We start from the raw sequence: 20,839 nt of genomic DNA, 5'->3' as shown, positions 1-20,839 counted from the left end.
GAGTGATAAAGTAGAGTCCCCATAGAATGAAACAAAACAGTTCATTTCCTTCTCTTTCAATCCCCTTATTAGTTCATGCCATGTCTACCTTAAAAGTTTTTGTTGTCCCTGTACTTCCTCGAGGTCCTGGCTTTCAGACAAGAAATGTATGTATGCTATGTAGAGGACACTAGCTTTAAAACCGCTAAACCGCTTGTCTTCTATTTGGCCATAGACTCGGTGACTTAAACAACAAATATTTATTTTCTCATAATTCTGGAAGCTGGGAAGTCAAAGAATAAGATTGTAGTATGGTCAGGCTTTTGGTGAGGGCCTCTTCCTGGCTTGCAGATAGCTGCCTTCTCACTGTACCCTTACAGAAATGAGAGAGTAAACTCTGGTGTCTATTCCTCTTTTCAAAGATCACTAATCCCATCATGTGGGCTTCCACCCTCATGACCTCATCTAAACTCAATTACCTCCCAAAGGCCTTATCTCTTAATATCATCACACTGGAGGTCAGTGCTTCACATATGAATTTGGGGGAGAAAATAAACATTAATTTCATAATACCTCTCAGTACCTCTAGAAATCTAGCAACAGTTTAGCTATGAAACACAGGTTTCTCTTACACTAACAACTTCTTACAGCTCTACCGTACTGTTCTTCTCACCCATTGGATATCCAACAACTGCTCTTCAAATATACTCTCCATCCTTCCCCAACCTGCTCTGTGCCCGAGGTCAGCTTTCTGGACTGCACCTAGTGTGCCCCACCTTCTGCCTGCAAACTGGGTTTAGCCAGGTGGCAGCATCTACAGTGGATCAAAAGATGGGAGAATTAACCTGACTTTTATTCATTCAGTTCAGTTCAATCCAGTCGCTCAGTCGTGTCCGACTCTTTGAGACCCCATGAATCACAGCACGCCAGGCCTCCCTGTCCATCACCAACTCCCGGAGTTCACTCAGACTCACGTCTATCAAGTCAGAGATGCCACCCAGCCATCTCATCCTCTGTCGTCCCCTTCTCCTCCTGCCCCCAATCCCTCCCAGCATCAGACTGATTATATTCTTTGCAGCCAAAGATGGAGAAGCTCTATACAGTCAACAAAAACAAGACCAGGAGCTGACTGTGGCTCAGATCATGAACTCCTTATTGCCAAATTCAGACTTAAATTGAAGAAAGTAGGGAAAACCACTAGACCATTCAGGTATGACCTAAATCAAATCCCTTATGATTATACAGTGAAAGTGAGAAATAGACTTAAGGGACTAGATCTGATAGATAGAGTGCCTGATGAACTATGGACGGAGGTTCGTGACATTGTACAGGAGACAGGGATCAAGATCATCCCCATGGAAAAGAAATGCAAAACAGCAAAATGGCTGTCTGAGGAGGGCTTACAAATAGCTGTGAAAAGAAGAGAAGCAAAAAGCAAAGGAGAAAAGGAAAGATATAAGCATCTGAATGCAGAATTCCAAAGAATAGCAAGAAGAGATAAGAAAACCTTCCTCAGCGATCAATGCAAAGAAATAGAGGAAAACAACAGAATGGGAAAGACCAGAAATCTTTTCAAGAAAATTAGAGATACCAAGAGAACATTTCATGCAAAGATGGGCTCGATAAAGGACAGAAATGGTATGGACCTAACAGAAGCAGAAGATGTTAAGAAGAGGTGGCAGGAATACACAGAACTGTACAAAAAAGATCTATCTTCATGACCCAGATAATCACGACGGTATGATCACTCACCTAGAGCCAGACATCTTGGAATGTGAAGTCAAGAGGGCCTTAGGAAGTATCACTACGAACAAAGCTAGTGGAGGTGATGGAATTCCAGTTGAGCTATTTCAAATCCTGAAAGATGACGCTGTGAAAGTGCTGCACTCAATATGCCAGCAAATTTGGAAAACTCAGCAGTGGCCACAGGACTGGAAAAGGTCAGTTTTCATTCCAGTCCCAAAGAAAGGCAATGCCAAAGAATGTTTAAAATACCACACAATTATTCACTCAAAACGCACCAAAACTGATTGTGTCTTCCAAAGGCCATACTGTCAGGTGTCTTCTGGATTCTGGCCATCAGTCCTTTTGCCCTTCAGGCCTGTGTTTGGCAATGGTCTGCACTGATGTTGGCAGATCTTTACTCATCTAGCACCCATGGAAATAATCTGTCATGCTGTCCTTAATGACCCTACCCATTTCCTTCCAGAATTCTAACTACACACAGATTCCCTGTCTCCCTTCTCCATCTTAACAAAGATCCCCTCCTATTAGCTTAACTTTTCATGAGCCTGGACCCCAGAGGGAGTAAGGTAAGTGCCAAATCACAAAAAGGGTCAAAGGCAGGAAAATTCCATTTTGCCACATGAAGGACTGAATTGTATGAGTGACAAATCCAAGTCAAACTACTAACAGAGACCTATATATGGATGGACGTTGTCAGGAGTTTAAAACTGACCATATTTGGTTTGAAAAGATGAAAATTCTACCCTCAGTTAAAGCTTTGCTCCTCAGCTGCCAAGTCAAACATTGCAATATACTCACCAGCCTGCAACACTTTTACATTTAAATGTAACCACTTTTCTGAAATTTTGCCCACTATAATTTAGACATAAGGAGAGTTTCCTTTTAACTTGATAATATTTTAAAAATTTTCCAGTATTTTGACAAAAAGACCCTAAGAAATTATGAAAATCATTTTGAGAGGAAAAGATCAAGGGCCTTCTCAGAAGGTTTTTAAAAGCAGGCTTGGTTCACATCACACGGGTGTCATTGAGGAGCATCTTCTGGGATGACTTCCAGAAGCAGAATGTGCTCAGGCTGGACAGTTGCTACTCTGTTTATTCTCTCCCCCTCCCCCAACACCAGATTTTTCAGATAAAATCAAGGCCAAAATTAATATAATGGGGTAAGTAAGTTATGAAAATGAAGTCTGTGCAGTAGGAAATTACCCTACCTTGAACCATAGCAATATTCTTCACTTTATTCTTTTTTTTTTCCTCAATACCCACAACCCACTCCAGCGTTCTTGCCTGGAGAACCCCAGGGATGGGGGAGCCTGGTGGGCTGCTGTCTCTGGGGTCGTACAGAGTCGGACACGACTGAAGCAACTTAGCAGCAGCAGCATGAAAAATTTTGGAAAAATATATACATCCCTTTGGGTTTCCCAGGTGGCTCAGTGGGTAAAGACCCTGTCTGCAGTGCAGGAGACGCAGGAGTTATGGGTTCAATTCCTGGGTTGTGAAGATCCCCTGCAGGAGGACACAGAAACCCACTCCAGTATTCTTGCATGGAGAATCCCATGGACAGAGGAGCTTGGCAGACTACAAGGGTCGCAAAGAGTCAGACACCACTGAAGCGACTGAAGATGCACACATGCATCCCTTTGTAAGTTTCTCAGATGACACATAAAAATTTTTTTTACCACAGTTTAAATAGCTGCAAAGAATGCAATTTCTAGAATATTATAAATACTAACATTACTGTTTTAAAGTAGTCAGTGGGATATAGGTATTATCAATTTGATACCACCATCTATTTATTAATAATTGAGCAAATACATGACAAGCTTTTAATTATAAGAAATTTGTCTTGGTCCTTTTTCCTCTAAAAATGATGATTTCATAAGGCTTCCCTTTCAGCATCTACAGAATATGATTTTAAAGTAATATTTTATCTGCTCAAAAATACTTTTGACCACTTTAGCATACTTCTTTATTATATAAACATATCTATAAATTGCAATTGATTTTTATTGCCTGTAATTATAAACATCTAAGAATTATAAATTTCCTTCTGGAGTGAGGTATTGTTATAACCATCAGTAGTATAAAATAATAATAATTACTATTAAAAGTATTAGTAGTAAATAACTGAACAAGACAATAAAAATAAGTCACAAATTTTGGTGAGGAATTACTAAATACAAAAAGAAAAATGTATTCGAAATGTTTATAAGATGACTTAGGGGTAGTGCTTATGGCTCCTTGATTGAAGAAGACTTTGTTAAAACCAATACTTTGAATTTGTCCCTTCCCCACTCTTACCCCAGAGGCTTTTACAGCACTGAGCAGAGCAGTATGGTAAGTTCAAGGTGGATGAGCTATCTGCATTTCTTTGATATAAAATGGAAAAGGAGCAACTTTGCAAAGGGAAGAGGGAAAAGAAAATAACAGATGAGTTATCAAGCAAATTGATTTTTTAGCGTGCATATGGAAGACAAATGGAAAACTGATTCCCTTAAAACCACTTTTGCTCACATACCCCTCATTAGGCCTCCAAATGCCCCAGTAGAATCTATGGATATGGTTCTATCTGTACAACTGAGAGGGGTGAGAAAACTTCCCACAGAACTCTATGAAACAGCAGCACAGGGCTCCCATGCAACACCCTCACTTCCACAGGGTATCAGCCTACTCCTTTTATCTTAGGGATGCTACTGTACTTAATCATCAAGCTCTTAAGCTATGAATTTAAAAATGAATTTGGCAAAGTCTTAATTACCCAATACTTGATGAAATTTATATTTTGTGGACATTGGTTCATTTATATCCTTTTAGCTTTAAGACTTCATTTAAATTAGCCTAGGAAAAATGAGCAGTCAATGAACAAATACTTAGTGGGTGTAAACCACACGTTCAACTCTGTATTAAGTCATGAAAAGGTCTCAAACAAAAAGTATAGATACTATCCTGAGAGTAGGAGTCTTCCTGGAGAAAGTAACCAGAAAAGATATGATTAATAAGACAATATACTATAACAACACAGTACATAAATATAATTTGATGCAGCAACAATAAATACACTATAACTTAATTGCCACATGAGAAGTTCAGGGAAAGACATAATTATGGAAAGGGAATTACATGAAATGAACAAAGAATTCTCACAGTGGAGAGACTATATAATGATAAAATTATTCAAATTTGAATTTCAGAAGTTCATTGCTTACCCTGAAGGGCATATATACTGACTAGCCTTCTGGACAAAAATGAAATCTATAGTTAGCTATCAGAAAAATGCAAATCAATGAGTGCTATGGTCTAGATGTTTATGTGCCCTGAAAATTCATATATTGAAATCCTAGTGTTCAATGTGATGGTATCAAGTGAGGCTTAAGACTTCCCTGGTGGCTCAGATGGTAAAGCATCTGTCTACAATGCGAGAGACCCGGGTTTCATCTCTGGGTCAGGAAGATCCACTCTGGGTCAGGAAGATCTGGGTCAGGAGAAGGAAATGGCAATCCACTCCAGTACTATTGCCTGGAAAATCCCATGGACAGAGGAGCCTGGTAGGCTACAGTCCATGGGGTCGCAAAGAGTCGGATACGACTGAGCAACTTCACTTCACTTACTTAGGTCATAAGGGTGAAGTGCTCATGAACAGGAGTGCTTGTATGAAAGACCCCAGAGAGCTCCTTAGCCCCTTCCACCATGTGAAACCAAAGCAAAAGACAGCTGTCTATGAACCAGAAAACCCTCAATTAACGCCATCTGCCAGCACCATGATCCTGAACTTCTCAGGCTCCAGAAACATGAGAAATAAATGCGTGTTGTTTATAAGTCATCCAGTCTATAGGTATTTTGTTATAGCAGCCCAAGAAGACTAAAACATAGTGAAAAGTACTAAAAGTACTAAAAAGCAGTACTACCTACCATCCCCTAGGCTGACTACACTCAAAAAGGGTAAACATACAACAAATGTTGATAAGAATGTAGAGAAACTGGAACACTCACACACTGTGGTGAAAATGTAAAATGGTGCCGCCACTTTGAAAAAGTTTAGCAGTTCCTCAAAAGAACAAACATGGAGTTACAATGCTATGCTAAGTCGCTTCAGTCGTGTCTGACTCTGTGCGACCCCATAGATGGCAGCCCGCCAGGCTCCGCCTTCCCTGGGATTCTCCAAGACCCAGCAATTCCACCCCTATGTATAGATGCAAGAAAAATGAAAATATGTTTCTATAAACACTTGTACCCAAATATTCATCGTAGCGTTATTCATTATAACCAAAAAGTGAAAAACAACCCAGATATCCATCAATTGATGAATAGATAATATTGCTACAAAGGAACATTATTCAGCAATAAAAAGGAATGAAGTACTGATGTATGACGTGACATGAATAACCTTGGAAATATTATGATAAATTAAACAAGCCAGTGACAGAAGACCACATTATATAAATTATTTTATATGAAATACCCAGAATGGGCAAATATACAGAGACAGATGATAGACCATACTTGCATAGAGCTGGGAAGATGGAGGAATTGGGGATAAGAGCTAAAGTGTAAACAGTATCTCTTGGGGTTATGAAAATGTTCTAAAATTGATTGTGGTGATAGTTGTACAATGCTGTGTGTATACCAAAACCCATTGAATTATACACTTTAAATTTGTAAATTGTATGGTATATGAATTATAGCTCAATAAAGCTGTTATGTAAAAAAGGAAACCTAAAAATACATCTAAATTTTTTCCGGTGGCTTCTATCTTCTATTTGGACCATTCTCCCAAGTCATACAAAGTACATGTACTTCTTTCTACTATTTTAGTGCAGTGTTTTCTGAGGCACTTTAGAAATATTTGGGTTGAACCTGCAGCCATGTGGGTGGCCCCTTCCCTCCCAGTGCTCAGGGTCAACCCACCCCCCTTGGAGAAGCATGAGCCACTCCCTTTGAGCTGAAACATTGTCCACCTGTTTCCCCCTCTTCCCTTTGTTGTTGAATAACTAGCAATGCCTTGACTATTAAGCTGTAAATGTTTCAGTATTAACTCCAGCTTTCTCATACTATCAGTTAAAGTAGGAGGTGGAGAATAATCCTAACAATAGTTGGGCCATGATTTATTTTTCATTTACCTTTGAAATAATTTATGTGCTTTATATCACAGATTGAAATTATTAATTTTATTTTGGATTCAATATTAGCATTCCCAGAGCATAATACTCTCACTGTAGAGAAGGTTGATGGAAAACTATCTGAGGTATTTCTAGTTTTCAGAGAAAAGCAACTACAGAACTGAACATTCATTTTAAAATAAATATAAAATGTGTAATACGTATGCAAATAATAAAAAGTTCGTAATTTTTATCCTTTAGCTGCTTCCAAAACTATAATCAACATCTCACTTATGTCTGAAATAAAGCAAAGCATATCATACTAGCAAGCACATCTTAAATATTTTACTAAAAGTTTCCTTTCAAATCAGTGTCTTATCTCAAGTCCAGGAGATTAAGAAGTAATTAACAGAGCTAATTAATTACCCATCCATGAACCTAAAAAGGACAGGAAGAGCCAGACACATTAAAAAAAAAAAAAATCCTAGACCAAAATGCAAGAGACTTGAGTTTACATCCTGAACCTAACATTTAATAACCATGGCAATTTTGTCAAAACTATGAAATTCTCTGAGCCTCTGTTTCTTTGTCTCTAATATGGTATAATAAAAATTGCCATGCCTTTCTCACAGAACAGTTCTTAGAAGCAAATATAAAAGTGTTCAGAGAAAATATAAAAGATACATACAATATTAAGAATTATAAGCTTGGTGAGAAAATTGGATCTTTTTCATTATGAAGTCACCTCTTCTCCGTTTGATTACTTTCTTATTTGCAAGCATTGATCCTCTTAGGTGAGTGATGTGTATTGAGTATCTTTTCTGGTGATAGTAAAGTTAAACAATTTCTCTAGCATTTTGTTTCATTCTTATATCATCCGTTTTCAATAAAGAATCCAAGGATAAAAGAGATCAAGTAACAAAGTTACACAGATGATGATTTTAGAAACAGGAATTAAAACCCTAAACTCATATTTTCTCTATTATATGATACTAAAACAAGCTGGAATCAAGATTGGCAGGAGAAATATCAATAACCTCAGATATGCAGATGACACCACCCATATGGCAGAAAGTGAAGAGGAACTAAAAAGCCTCTTGATGAAAGTGAAAGTGGAGAGTGAAAAAGTTGGCTTAAAGCTCAACATTCAGAAAACGAAGATCATGGCATCCGGTCCCATCACTTCATGGGAAATAGATGGGGAAACAGTGGAAACAGTGTCAGACTTTATTTTTCTGGGCTCCAAAATCACTGCAGATGGTGACTGCAGCCATGAAATTAAAAGACGCTTACTCCTTGGAAGGAAAGTTATGACCAACCTAGATAGCATATTCAAAAGCAGAGACATTACTTTGCCAACAAAGATTCATCTAGTCAAGGCTATGGTTTTTCCTGTGGTCATGTATGGATGTGAGAGTTGGACTGTGAAGAAGGCTGAGCACTGAAGAATTGATGCTTTTGAACTGTGGTGTTGGAGAAGACTCTTGAGAGTCCCTTGGACTGCAAGGAGATCCAACCAGTCCATTCTGAAGGAGATCAGCCCTGGGATTTCTATGGAAGGAATGATGCTAAAGCTGAAACTCCAGTACTTTGGCCACCTCATGAGAAGAGTTGACTCATTGGAAAAGACTCCGATGCTGCTAGGGATTGGGGGCAGGAGGAGAAGGGGACGACAGAGGATGAGATGGCTGGATGGCATCACTGACTCGATGGAGGTGAGTCTCAGTGAACTTCGGGAGTTGGTGATGGACAGGGAGGCCTGGCGTGCTGTGATTCATGGGGTCGCAAAGAGTCGGACACGACTGAGTGACTGATCTGATCTGATCTGAATAGAAGGAAGGGGTGGACTCTCCTTTCCTTGAACTCCTGAACAACTCTCATCCCTTTAAAGCAACCAAAATACAGTGTCCACTGTCTATAGTCCAGGAACTTTGAAGGTAAGATGATCTGAAGACAGTTATCAAGTTTGGATGGTAATAGGTCACAATTTTCCTATTACAATCTCTATGTTGGTTGTCTTTATATAATTATCAACAGTGCCCTCCTTGTACTCTTGAAAACGTTTGGTTTAGACCTGACATATTGCTGCTGCTGCTGCTGCTGATGCTGCTAAGTCACTTCAGTTGTGTCCAACTCTGTACAACCCCATAAAGGGCAGCCCACCAGGCTCCTTTGTCCCTGCAATTCTCCAGGCAAGAACCGTGAAGTGGGTTGCCATTTCCTTCTCCAATGCATGCATGCATGCTAAGTTGCTTCAGTCGTGTCTGACTCTGTGCGACACTATGAACAGCAGCCCACCAGGCTCCTCTGTCCACAGGATTCTCTAGGCAAGAATACTGGAGTGGGTTGCCATTTCCTTCTCCCCTGACATACTAACACTGTCTTTACACCATGAATGTTAGTCAGAATTATCAATTAGAATTAGATCAGTATTTCTCAACTGTCATCATTAGACATCAGAATTGTAGCTTTGTAATGTGCTACAGGTTTACATATTTTTTAAAGTTGTATGAAGTTAAGCTACAAGGGAATATATATGTCTGAGGAAGATAAAAACCAGGTAAGCAACTAGACTGAAGAGAAAACAAAGACGAGAAATACAGAAGTCATTAACATGTAATGAAGAAATGTGATACTGAATGTGTCAACATATTCAGAGAAAAATAACTTGGTCACTCATAATAAGATATTTTCAAAGACAGTTTGGTAAAAGCAATATATCTCCCCTAACACTTAATATTATCCCTTCATAGAAAGCAAGTACAGTGAATAAGAATGCATGCCCTAAAGGGACTAGGTTAATTATTTTCATCCTTGTGTGTTCCTATGAGTAAATGGTTTCCAGCGATTCATCCCTGGGAAAGAACATCAGCCTCAAACCAGTACTTGGCTTGTTTTTCATCTACCTCCTGATTTTAAAATAATCACAAAGATCTGTCACCTTTTACTCTTGATGTTGCAACCTTAATATTTTCTTCTACTCTTGTTGAATTATCTAATTCTTATATTGTTTTTGCTATTTAAATTCAAAGTTGTAGAAGCACATGGTAAGGATGTGGAGCAATTAGAACTCTCATTTACTGCTGGTGGGAGTACTTGTCATTGTTCAGTCACTCAGTCATGTCCAACTCTTTGCAACCCCGTGGAATGCAGCATGCCAGGCCTCCCTGCCCTTCACCATCTCCCAGAGCTTGCTCAAACTCACGTCCATTGAGTTGATGATGCCATCCAATCGTCTTATCCCATTGTCCCCTTCTCTTTCTGCCTTCAATCCTTCCCAGCATCAGGGGCTTTTCTAATGAGTTTGCATTTTTGCATAAGGTGGCCAAAGTATTAGAGCTTCAGCTTCAGCATCAGTCCTTGCAATGAATATTCAGGACTGATTTCCTTTGGGATTGATTGGTTTGATCTCTTTGCAGTCCAAGGAACTCTCAAGAGTCTTCTCCAACACAGTTCAAAAGCATCAATTCTTCAGCACTCAGCCTTCTTAGTACAATCACTTTATAAAATTGACTGTAGTTGCCATACTGTACATCTCCAGCACTTATTTATTGCTGGATGTTTGTAACTTTTAACTCCATTTATTCATTTCATCCACTCCCCATCTTCTTTCACAACCATCAATATATTCTCTGTATCTTTGAGTTCTCTTTCTTTTTCTTAGATTTCACATTTAAGTGAGATTATACAGTATTTGTCTTTGTGTAATTTATTTCACTTAACGTTATATCCTCAAACTTCACCCATGTTTTGCCAATGGCAGAATTTTTTTTTTCTTTTATGGGTGAGTAATATTCCACTGTATATATCTGCCACAATTTTTAATCCATTCATCTGTTGATGGGTTATGAGGTTGTTTTCCATGTCATGGCTATTGTAAATAATGCTGCAGTGAACATGGGGGTGCTGATATCTTTTCAAGTTAGTGTTTTTGTTTCCTTCAGATAAATAACCTGAATCCAATTGCTGGATCAAGGCAATAGCAACCCACTCCAGTACTCTTGCATGGAAAATCCCATGGACGGAGGAGCCTGGTAGGCTGCAGTCCATGGGGTTGCTAAGAGTCAGACACGACTGAGCGACTTCACTTTCACTTTTCACTGTCATGCATTGGAGAAGGAAATGGCAACCCACTCCAGTGTTCTTGCCTGGAGAATCCCAGGGACGGGGGAACCTGGTGGGCTGCCATCTGTGGGGTCGTACAGAGTTGGACACGACTGAAGCGACTTAGCATCATGGTAGTTCTACATTAAAAGATCCTTTGGCTGTGTGTGGTAAAAGCAATTTCTGGGAGAAGAGTGGATTCAAAATTAAACATGGAACCTATTGAGATGGTTCAGGTAAGACATAAACTTAGATCAGGGAAGGGAAATGAAAATGGAAGAAGATGAAAGCATTGGTTTTGAAGATAGAACTAATAGACTTGATGGGGAAGGAAGCAATGAGAGAAATGGAGAAAATAAAGCTGATTCTTAATTTGGGGTACTGACCAATTGTGTAATGAGAATGTCTAGAGGGTTGGCAGTAGACATCAAGGGCTAATTTTTGAATACATAAGGTGTGAAATGTCATAGTTGTCAAAAGGATATATGAATTTTAAGCTTGGAAGAAGGCACAGCAAGAGCTAAAAATTTGGAAATTGTCTCTGTTTATAGCCATTAAATTGGAATGCCTCATAACTTGGTTTTCAACCCTCAATATTTTTCAACTCAATATTTTATCAGTGACTCTGGACAAAGGTATAAGCAAAATTACAGAGTAACAAAACGAAGAAAACAACTCAAAGCATGACACAATTTAATAGGAATAATGTACTTATCCTCTTAAATTCAAATCGTTAATTACTTCATACTAGCAGTATGACCTAACCAAAATACAAATGAATACAAAAGACTTAGAGATTTTAATATCTAATAGGATTAATCTGAATCAGCACTAGGATAGAGTAGTCAAAAAAATCAAACAGTCTAGAGATCACCATGACAAAGATAGTATAGTATTCTTGCTTTATTCTGTACTTTTCAAACTCCAGACCAAGTGTTATACTTTAAGTGTGGCTTTTGAAATATGAAAAAGGTTCAGAGAATAAGAAAATTACAAGAAGCATTTGAAAACAGTAACACATGAAGAATAACTGAAGGAAATAGAAATCTGTTCAACTAGAAAAGAGATTCAGTAGGGACAGGGGTTTTTGTTTAGAAACTATTTTCAAATATTCATAGGGCAGATATTTCACCCTTTGTTTTAGCTATAGAGGACAGAAGATGATATAGAGATAGAGAAAGAAAAAGGAGGGGAGGGAAGGAGAATTTTAGGTAGATAGATGACCCCAGCATGTATAATGAAGAATTTTCTAACAACCAAATTTAGGTTGCTTTATAAAGTAATTCACCATTGCTAGATATTCCAGCAGAGCCTGCATGTAATATATGAAGATTTGTTTATGAGTGATCATTAGTCTAGAACCTCTAAAATACTTCTCAACCCTGAGATATTGTTAATGAGTAAGACTGTGACTGGGGAAAATAATATTTTGAAAGGAAGAAAACAAGAAAGAGAAGAAAGAAAAGGGAAAGGGAAAGAAAAGGAAAAATAGTTGTCATAGCGGCACTACCTATGGCAGGAAAAAAAAAAACAAACAAGAAAACACTAAAGAAATTTTAGAGAAAATAAGATACATTGCAGGAGTGTGGGCTCTAAAGTAGCCTTTAATATCCCCAAACATTTCTTTACACTTAAAAAAATTTTAACTGAATTTTAATCTTTTTTCTAAAGGACAGTCTAACACTGATAAGATTATCAGCATCCTAAAAATTTAACTGCATTTTAATCTTTTTTTCTAAAGGACAGTCTAGCACTGATAGACTATCAGCATCCTAATTTAAGCCTAACAATTGTTACCTCTTGCTTACTCTATTATGCTACCTTTTTAATGAAAAAGACTTGCAATACATACATGGTGAAATTGGATATGCTTTTCCAAGATGTTAAAATAATAACTCAAGTTTTTGGCTCAAACATTTAGCTATTTGTGCTCTACTCCTTCAGAAAATACTTTGCTTTCATAGTAAGAGTCTTTAGAACCAAGTAATTTGAGTAGCATGCCCTTTACAGCGACATTCTGCAAATTCTACTATTTCCAAATAAAGTAGTGTGCAGTTTTTCAGGACCACAGTATTTTACTACATAAGTTTATTTTCAGTGACTTGTTTATCCAAGAGCTTCCAAAGACCATAATATATTTTAAAAAGGAAAAAAGCATACTTATTATTAGTAAAGTGTGTAATTATATGAATATATATAAGTGACAAGCAGGATTTGATATTCATTTACTATTATTAAAGGGAAAATAGCCACTCTACCTATCTGGTAAATAATTGTTATCATATCCCAAAGTGAGACGATGACATAAACACAGATGTTATAGGAAACTGCAGATTTCAGTGAAGTTTGTTTTTTGTTTTGAGGTTAGCATGATGAGAAAGTTCAGATGTTTCAAAGGGTTGCTATCTTTTTTTAAAGAAAATGCAAGCATTTACTAAAGTTGCTTTTGAAATAATACATTTAATAATTATTTAAGGAGAGAAAAATTACCTTATTCAGACACACAAGAATGTCAATGGTCCCATTGGTAATGTATTTAATAGAGTAACTTATATATCGACTTTTGGATTCAATCCTCTCACTATTATAAATAAGGAACTTACAAGTTAATTAGCAGTTGGCAGGCAGTGAGGGCCTAACTGACCTTCAACTTTCAGTGTCCCAAAAAGAATGGATACAGACACCTAAATTGACTTATTTCATGTCCTTATGTAGTACAGAAATCTGCCTTACAGTTCATGTAATCAAAAAACAAAAATAGATATACTTTTAGTAAATCTTCTGGAAACAAAATTCTTCCCAGATATTTATTGATAGGAAAATATAATCTAAAAATTCTTCTGCCCAGGCCCTTGGCAACCTCCCAGTCTTCCATCTGCTCCATGCAGTTAGATTCCCTTTACTCTTGAGTCCCAGATGACTCTCTCAAGCATTAAAGGTCACCTAACAGACACCAAAACAGTAATTTACAAGAACCAGGTGGAAGGAATTCTGTATTTTTGTCTTTATTTTTCTAATGGAAATATACAATAAGATTAAAATTTATAAAATACAAAAACTAACAGACAAAACAAGCAAACAAAAAACTTCCCATACTTTTTTCTCTTGACCATTGTAAATTAACTGTGCTATTTTTAAAAATTGGCATTTATTCTAAAAGAAAGTAGAATAACATTTGCAAAAAAAGATTTACTAGAGAAAACAAAGGCTTCAAATTGAGCTATAATATTTTTTGTCCAAAATGAAACCCTAAATTAAGAAAACAACCTCTACATCTTTTGTAGCTAGTAATTTTATCGTGCACATTTCAGTTGGTATTTGAAAAGCATTTAACTCTGCAGCTTTGCAGAAATATGTTCCATTTGAATGTAGGGGAAATTGTACTTAATAAGAGTTTAATTTGAAAGTTAGTGTTCACCAGCACTTAGTGCCTATTTCATGTTCTGGAAAGATAAAATATCAAAGTCCTGGGGAAATGTCATATTTATACAATACGGTATTTCAGAAATCAATGGGGTACTCAAAAGTTTAAACAGGAACATCCTTTACTTATGGAAAACAGGATAAAATAAATCTAAAATTAATTCTCATGCATTGTTTTTAATGAGAATGGAATGACCTATCCTATTAGCTCTAATCATGAATACAGACTTCTTCTTCATTTATTTATTTCTAATAACTAAGTATTCCCAAACGAAAGTTAATTCTGGAAATTCTTGTGTATGAAAAGAGGTTCTGGGCCAGAGGAGGTACTATTTGAAACAGCCAGAAGATTAAGCTGGCATCAATTACAAACAAGATACTGTGTCTTAATATTAAACTAAAAATTTCCTGATTCACTGGTACAAGACTAATTTTACCCAAAATGTGAACGAAGAAACAAGTGATAGGTAAGAAAAAAAATGAACAAGTTTTCATTAAATGCTATACAACTCTCTAGCTTCAGTCCACAAAAGTTGATTACTGAATAATTTTAATAATAGACATTTAAAAAATCTATTTCTTTAAACTTTTTTGTCGGGAGGCTGTCCTATGTATTGGGGAGGGGATGATTGGAGGGTAAGGATGGAGAGGGGAGAAGATAAAAAGATACATGAATAAAGATGGAGTAGGGGCAGGAAGTTATGCAAGGAAGTTTGTGCAAGTCCCACTATGCACAAAGAGAATGGCTAGGGAAAAATATTGTAGGTCTTTCCAAATTTCTCAAACTTAGCCTTGCTGCCAGCAAGCAAACCTGGGAAGGGATGCTTAAAGAACTTGGTAAACAACCACCTAGCTCTTTCACTAACAAATCCATGGACTTTTAGTTAAGGTCACCTAAAACTTGCAAACGTTATTCACTTGCTGAAGAATGTAAAAAATTATTAAAATTTAGTCTTCAGATGGAATCAAGAAGTCTCCAGTTCTCATTTTCCCAGCTATAATCATTCAAACAGTCCTGGCTTTTGTAAGAAAACTGTAGGAGGCTGCAAGGTGTATAGGGCCTAGCAGTTGCTTCTCTTTGTTCTTTTAATGAGATATATGTACATCCTTCAAAGAATACCAACATTATACTGAAAATCTGTAATTTAATTATTGATAATGAGTTCTGAAAATTGTACAGGGCAAATAAATGTCCTTAAGCTTAATTTTAAAAATCCCTGGGAGTTTCTGAAAAATTGGTATTACAATTCTGAGATTTAAGCATGGATTTGTAAATGAACAGCTGGAGCTTAATTTTTCCCATTCACATGAAGAACTGTTTCAGCAATATCTTATACAATGGTTCTCAGCCCAGTAAAGGAGGGGAAAAGGTGATTTTGTCCCCAGAGGACATTTGGCATGACTGGGAAGTACCACTGGCATCTGTGGGTAGAGGTCAAGGATGCTGATAAATAATCTGCAGTGCACAGGACAGCCCTCCACAACAAACAATAATCTGGTCCAAAATATAAATAGTGTCAAGATTAAGAAGCCTTGCCTAATCCAAATGCTTTAAATATTATTAAGTGATAACAGTGAAATCAAGAAGTCATTATTATCATTAAATACCAATTTGCACAAAGGTCATTTGAACAAACCTTGTCTATAGCCGCATGTAAGCTATACAGAGCGGGAAAAAAGACACATAAAGTGGTCTGGAAAAACTGAAAAAACTAGAGAAAAATATATATGTTTTTATTTATAAAAGTATTCACATACAATTTTCAAGGAACTAGAAAAATAACCTTCTTTCTTAGACACTATTCCAAGGAAGGTGAAAAACAAAATGATTATAAACTATGCTACCCATAAATACTAATCTGTTGTCAAGTTGTTACTCTTCAAATGTATCCACAACCATTGGAAAATCAGCCCTCTTGTCATGTCGCCTTTGATAACACAAAATAAATGTACTGATATGGGATAGTTCCTTGGGTTATAGGGCAATTTTTAAGAATTAAAGAGAATTTACTGGAAAGTAATTCTGTGGCTTGGGAGATCCAAGAGTGTGCTCAGCCATTTAGCCCCTACCCACCTCCTCTCTTTCCGGGTAGAAGTCCCAGTTAGCGGAAACAGGATACTATTTGCTGTGGTATCTCTTTCCTGGTAGATCTCCCAGTTAGAGGAAAACAGGATACTATTTGCTGTGGTAATCACTCTGGTTTAAACTTCTTGAGAACACCAGTAGCTAACATGTAAGCATTTACTAAAAGGATAAACAAAATCACCTTTATAGCTCCTCTAAAAAAATGTTATGTATTAAAATGGTGAAATGGACAAGAATTTCATCACAATAAGAACCTTCATTGCAGAACTATTTACAATAGCCAAGACATGGAGGCAACCTAAATGTCCACGGACAGATGTATGGATTAAAAAAGATGTGAGATATATAATATATATATATAATATATTTTTAATATATTTATATTATATTTATTTAATAGACATCCTGGAATGTGAAGTCAAGTAGGCCTTAGAAAGTATCACTACGAACAAAGCTAGTGGAGGTGATGGAATTCCAGTTGAGCTATTCCAAATCCTGAAAGATGATGCTGTGAAAGTGCTGTGCTCAATATGCCAGCAAATGTGGAAAACTCAGCATTGGCCACAGGACTGGAAAAGGTCAGTTTTCATTCCAATCCCAAAGAAAGGCAATGCCAAAGAATGCTCAAACTACCGCACAATTGCACTCATCTCATATGCTAGTAAAGTAATGCTCAAAATTCTCCAAGCCAGGCTTCAGCAATATGTGAACTGTGAACTTCCTGATGTTCAGGCTGGTTTTAGAAAAGGCAGAGGAACCAGAGATCAAATTGCCAACATCCGCTGGATCATGGAAAAGGCAAGAGAGTTCCAGAAAAACATCTATTTCTGCTTTATTGACTATGCCAAAGCCTTTGACTGTGTGGATCACAATCAACTGTGGAAAATTCTGAAAGAGATGGGAATACCAGACCACCTGATCTGCCTCTTGAGAAATTTGTATGCAGGCCAGGAAGCAACAGTTAGAACTGGACATGGAACAACAGACTGGTTCCAAATAGGAAAAGGAGTACGTCAAGGCTGTATATTGTCACCCTGTTTATTTAACTTATATGCAGAGCACATCATGAGAAACGCTGGACTGGAAGAAACACAAGCTGGAATCAAGATTGGTGGGAGAAATATCAATAACCTCAGATATGCAGATGACACCACCCTTATGGCAGAAAGTGAAGAGGAACTAAAAAGCCTTTTGATGAAAGTGAAAGTGGAGAGTGAAAAAGTTGGCTTAAAGCTCAACATTCAGAAAACGAAGATCATGGCATCCAGTCCCATCACTTCATGGGAAATAGATGGGGAAACAGTGGAAACAGTGTCAGACTTTTATTTTTCTGGGCTCCAAAATCACTACAGATGGTGACTGCAGCCATGAAATTAAAAGACGCTTAACTCCTGGGAAGGAAAGTTATGACCAACCTAGATAGCATATTCAAAAGCAGAGACATTACTTTGCCAACAAATGTTCGTCTAGTCAAGGCTATGGTTTTTCCTGTGGTCATGTATGGATGTGAGAGTTGGACTGTGAAGAAGGCTGAGCACTGAAGAATTGATGCTTTTGAACTGTGGTGTTGGAGAAGACTCTTGAGAGTCCCTTGGACTGCGAGGAGATCCAACCAGTCCATTCTGAAGGAGATCAGCCCTGGGATTTCTTTGGAAGGAATGATGCTAAAGCTGAAACTCCAGTACTTTGGCCACCTCATGTGAAGAGTTGACTCATTGGAAAAGACTCTGATGCTGGGAGGGATTGGGGGCAGGAGGAGAAGGGGACGACAGAGGATGAGATGGCTGGATGGCATCACTGACTCAATGGGTGTGAGTGTCAGTGAACTCCGGGAGCTGGTGATGGACAGGGAGGCCTGGCGTCCTGCGATTCGCGGAGTCACAAAGAGTCAGACACGACTGAGCGACTGATCTGATCTGATCTGATCTGATGATATATTAAAAAGATGTGACATGTGAGAGATATATATATATATATATATATATATAATGGAGTACTATTCAGCCTTAAAAAAGAAATAATGTTATTTGCAGCAACATGGATGGACCTAAAAATTATCATCCTGTGTCAGAGAAAGACAAATATATGATATCACTTACATGTGGAATCTGAAATAAAAGGACAAATGAACTGAAATAAATACAAAACAGAAACAGACCTTCCATAGAAAACAAATTTTTGGTTACCAAAGAGGAAGGGGTGAGGGAAAGATAAACTAGGAGAATGGGCTTAGCATATACACACTGCCATACATGAAACAGATAACCCACAGGGTCTACTGAATAGCACAGGGAGCTGCACTCAATATTCTGCAATAACCTATGAGGGGAAAAAATCTGAAAAAGCATTTGAATCACCGTGCTGTACATCTAAAACCAACATGAAACTGTAAATCAAATATACTTCAATTAAAAAATAATAACCTTGAACAGATTCGAATCACGGGGGAGGTGCTCAGCAAATATTTGTAAACAAATAGACAAATTAATTTCTCTCTTTTAAATTCCACATTAAATACAATATATCTAGATGAATATAGATGGGTTTTCATTTAGCTTAAGTTTAAGAGACAGTTCTTCATAGATACCTATCATTTTACAAGTGAATCTATAACCTAAGCTATTCCAGTAAAACCACGTTAATTTCACCTTCCTTTTGGCCTCCTATCCCTGCCACCTGAAAAAAAAAAAATGAATCAATTGTGATAACTGTTGCAAAATGTCTTATTAACCCCACTGGACGTGTAAATGTGGCCAGAGGACAAGGAAGGATAAGGAAAGAAGTCTTAATGCAAGATGTCCAGCCACTGCCTAAGCCCACTCTAGCATGATGGGAGTGACTTTTTTCTTTGGATGAAACATCTTGAAATCTGGAATTTCAAGTTTGAGGGAAATAAATTTGTACAAAACGTTATGGCACTGTAAGCTCTTCTTTTTCCTGGTAATTGATATAATGGATTTCCTTAAGGATTAACATTTTCTATAATGCTTTCTATTCACTTCGATAAACAGTTGTTCAGCAACAATTCGATAAAAATCCCAACTCTCAGAGTCAAGTCTGCTTTGGTGAATGGAGGAGGTCGAGAAATATAGAAAACCCAATAAGTAGAATGTCTAAGCTATCATTCTGGAATTAATTGAACATCGATAAAATTGGGAAAGAAAGTAAAAAATAAGGTAATGGGCAAGCAGAACTACCTCTGGGAGAGAAGGGGCACAGATTGCAGGAGACTCAACCATGTAACACTCTACGGTGTAACAGCACTGCCATCCATAAGTGTTAGTAGCTCAGTCTGGTCTGACTTTTTGCAACCCCATGGACTTTAACCTGCCAGGCTCCTTTGTCCATGGGATTTTCCAGGCAAGAATACTACAGTGGGTAGCCATTCCCTTCACAAGGAGATATTCCTGACCAGGGATCAAACCTGGGTCTCCTGCATCACGGGAAGATTCTTTACTGTCTGAGCCACCAGGGAAGCCCTGTAGGTAAATTTTTTATTTAACTATTAGACTATTGAGTTTTGGCTCCAGAGTATTTTTCCAGTGCAGATAGATTCTGCTGTTTTTTTGTAAATTTTGTTTAAAAAAATAGTCTTTTTCATTCAGAAGTAATTCTTCAAATTCAGTTCACACAAGGGCATTTGATATGTGCTGAGAGTTCCAAATGCACTGTATTCAGCAATACCTATCAGATGCCTACTGAGTCTTACGCTCTGAGCAAGCTATAGGCACCCCCTCAGGTCTGGGAACCATTATTTTGCTTTTGGCAAATTTTCATTCAGTACTTTTCCTCATCTCATATCTTAAATCCTTTATGAACATGCAAGTGCCTCCCTTCCAAAAGCATTTGTGTGAGTAGTTCACAGGCTGGTTCATCTACTGCAATGTGGCTTTATGATAGTGGTTTGTTTACATGGTTCCTACAAGGTAGTGAAGATGTGAGTGCATTTTAGAGAAATCTGAAATCTTTCAACAGGATCTGATCCAAAGGAAAAGTAAGTTATAATTGGGGGAGAGAGAGAGAGAAATCAGATCTCCCATCATGGTCTGAAGGTATACACCTGTAGGGGCAGGAGGCTTAGGTACCCAATTCCATGTTCAGATGCGGCCTCCAGCAGACTCACCTACTCTATGGGCCTGGGATAACTGAATAGCTGAAGCACTTGCAAGGTCCCCTGGCACTTGCAGGAGCGCCTGGCAATCAGGTGTGTTATGGCTTCTTATCTCACGGTGCAGCAGTAACAATGTTGGATGAAAGTGGACGCTGTGTAGGGACCCCGTAAGAGTTTTACTTGGGTTGCCTCATTTCATTCTCATGCAACAACGCTGTGAAGCAGGCAGCCCTGACCCAGCTCCCATTTTACAAGGAGGCAGCTGAGGTCCAAGAAGCTTGGTACTTTGCTCCAG

General features: G+C 37.8%; 1 long non-coding RNA gene across 2 annotated transcripts in view; it reads right to left on the bottom strand.

Moving 5' to 3' along the window:
• Positions 1-20,839, bottom strand: part of LOC139182710 (uncharacterized) — a 266,009-nt gene that overhangs the window by 114,985 nt on the left and 130,185 nt on the right. The window lies entirely within an intron of this gene.

The sequence above is a fragment of the Bos indicus genome, chromosome 4 (assembly GCF_029378745.1).
Source record: "Bos indicus isolate NIAB-ARS_2022 breed Sahiwal x Tharparkar chromosome 4, NIAB-ARS_B.indTharparkar_mat_pri_1.0, whole genome shotgun sequence".
NCBI lineage: Eukaryota > Metazoa > Chordata > Mammalia > Artiodactyla > Bovidae > Bos > Bos indicus.
This window is presented reverse-complemented; position numbering and strand designations above follow the sequence as displayed.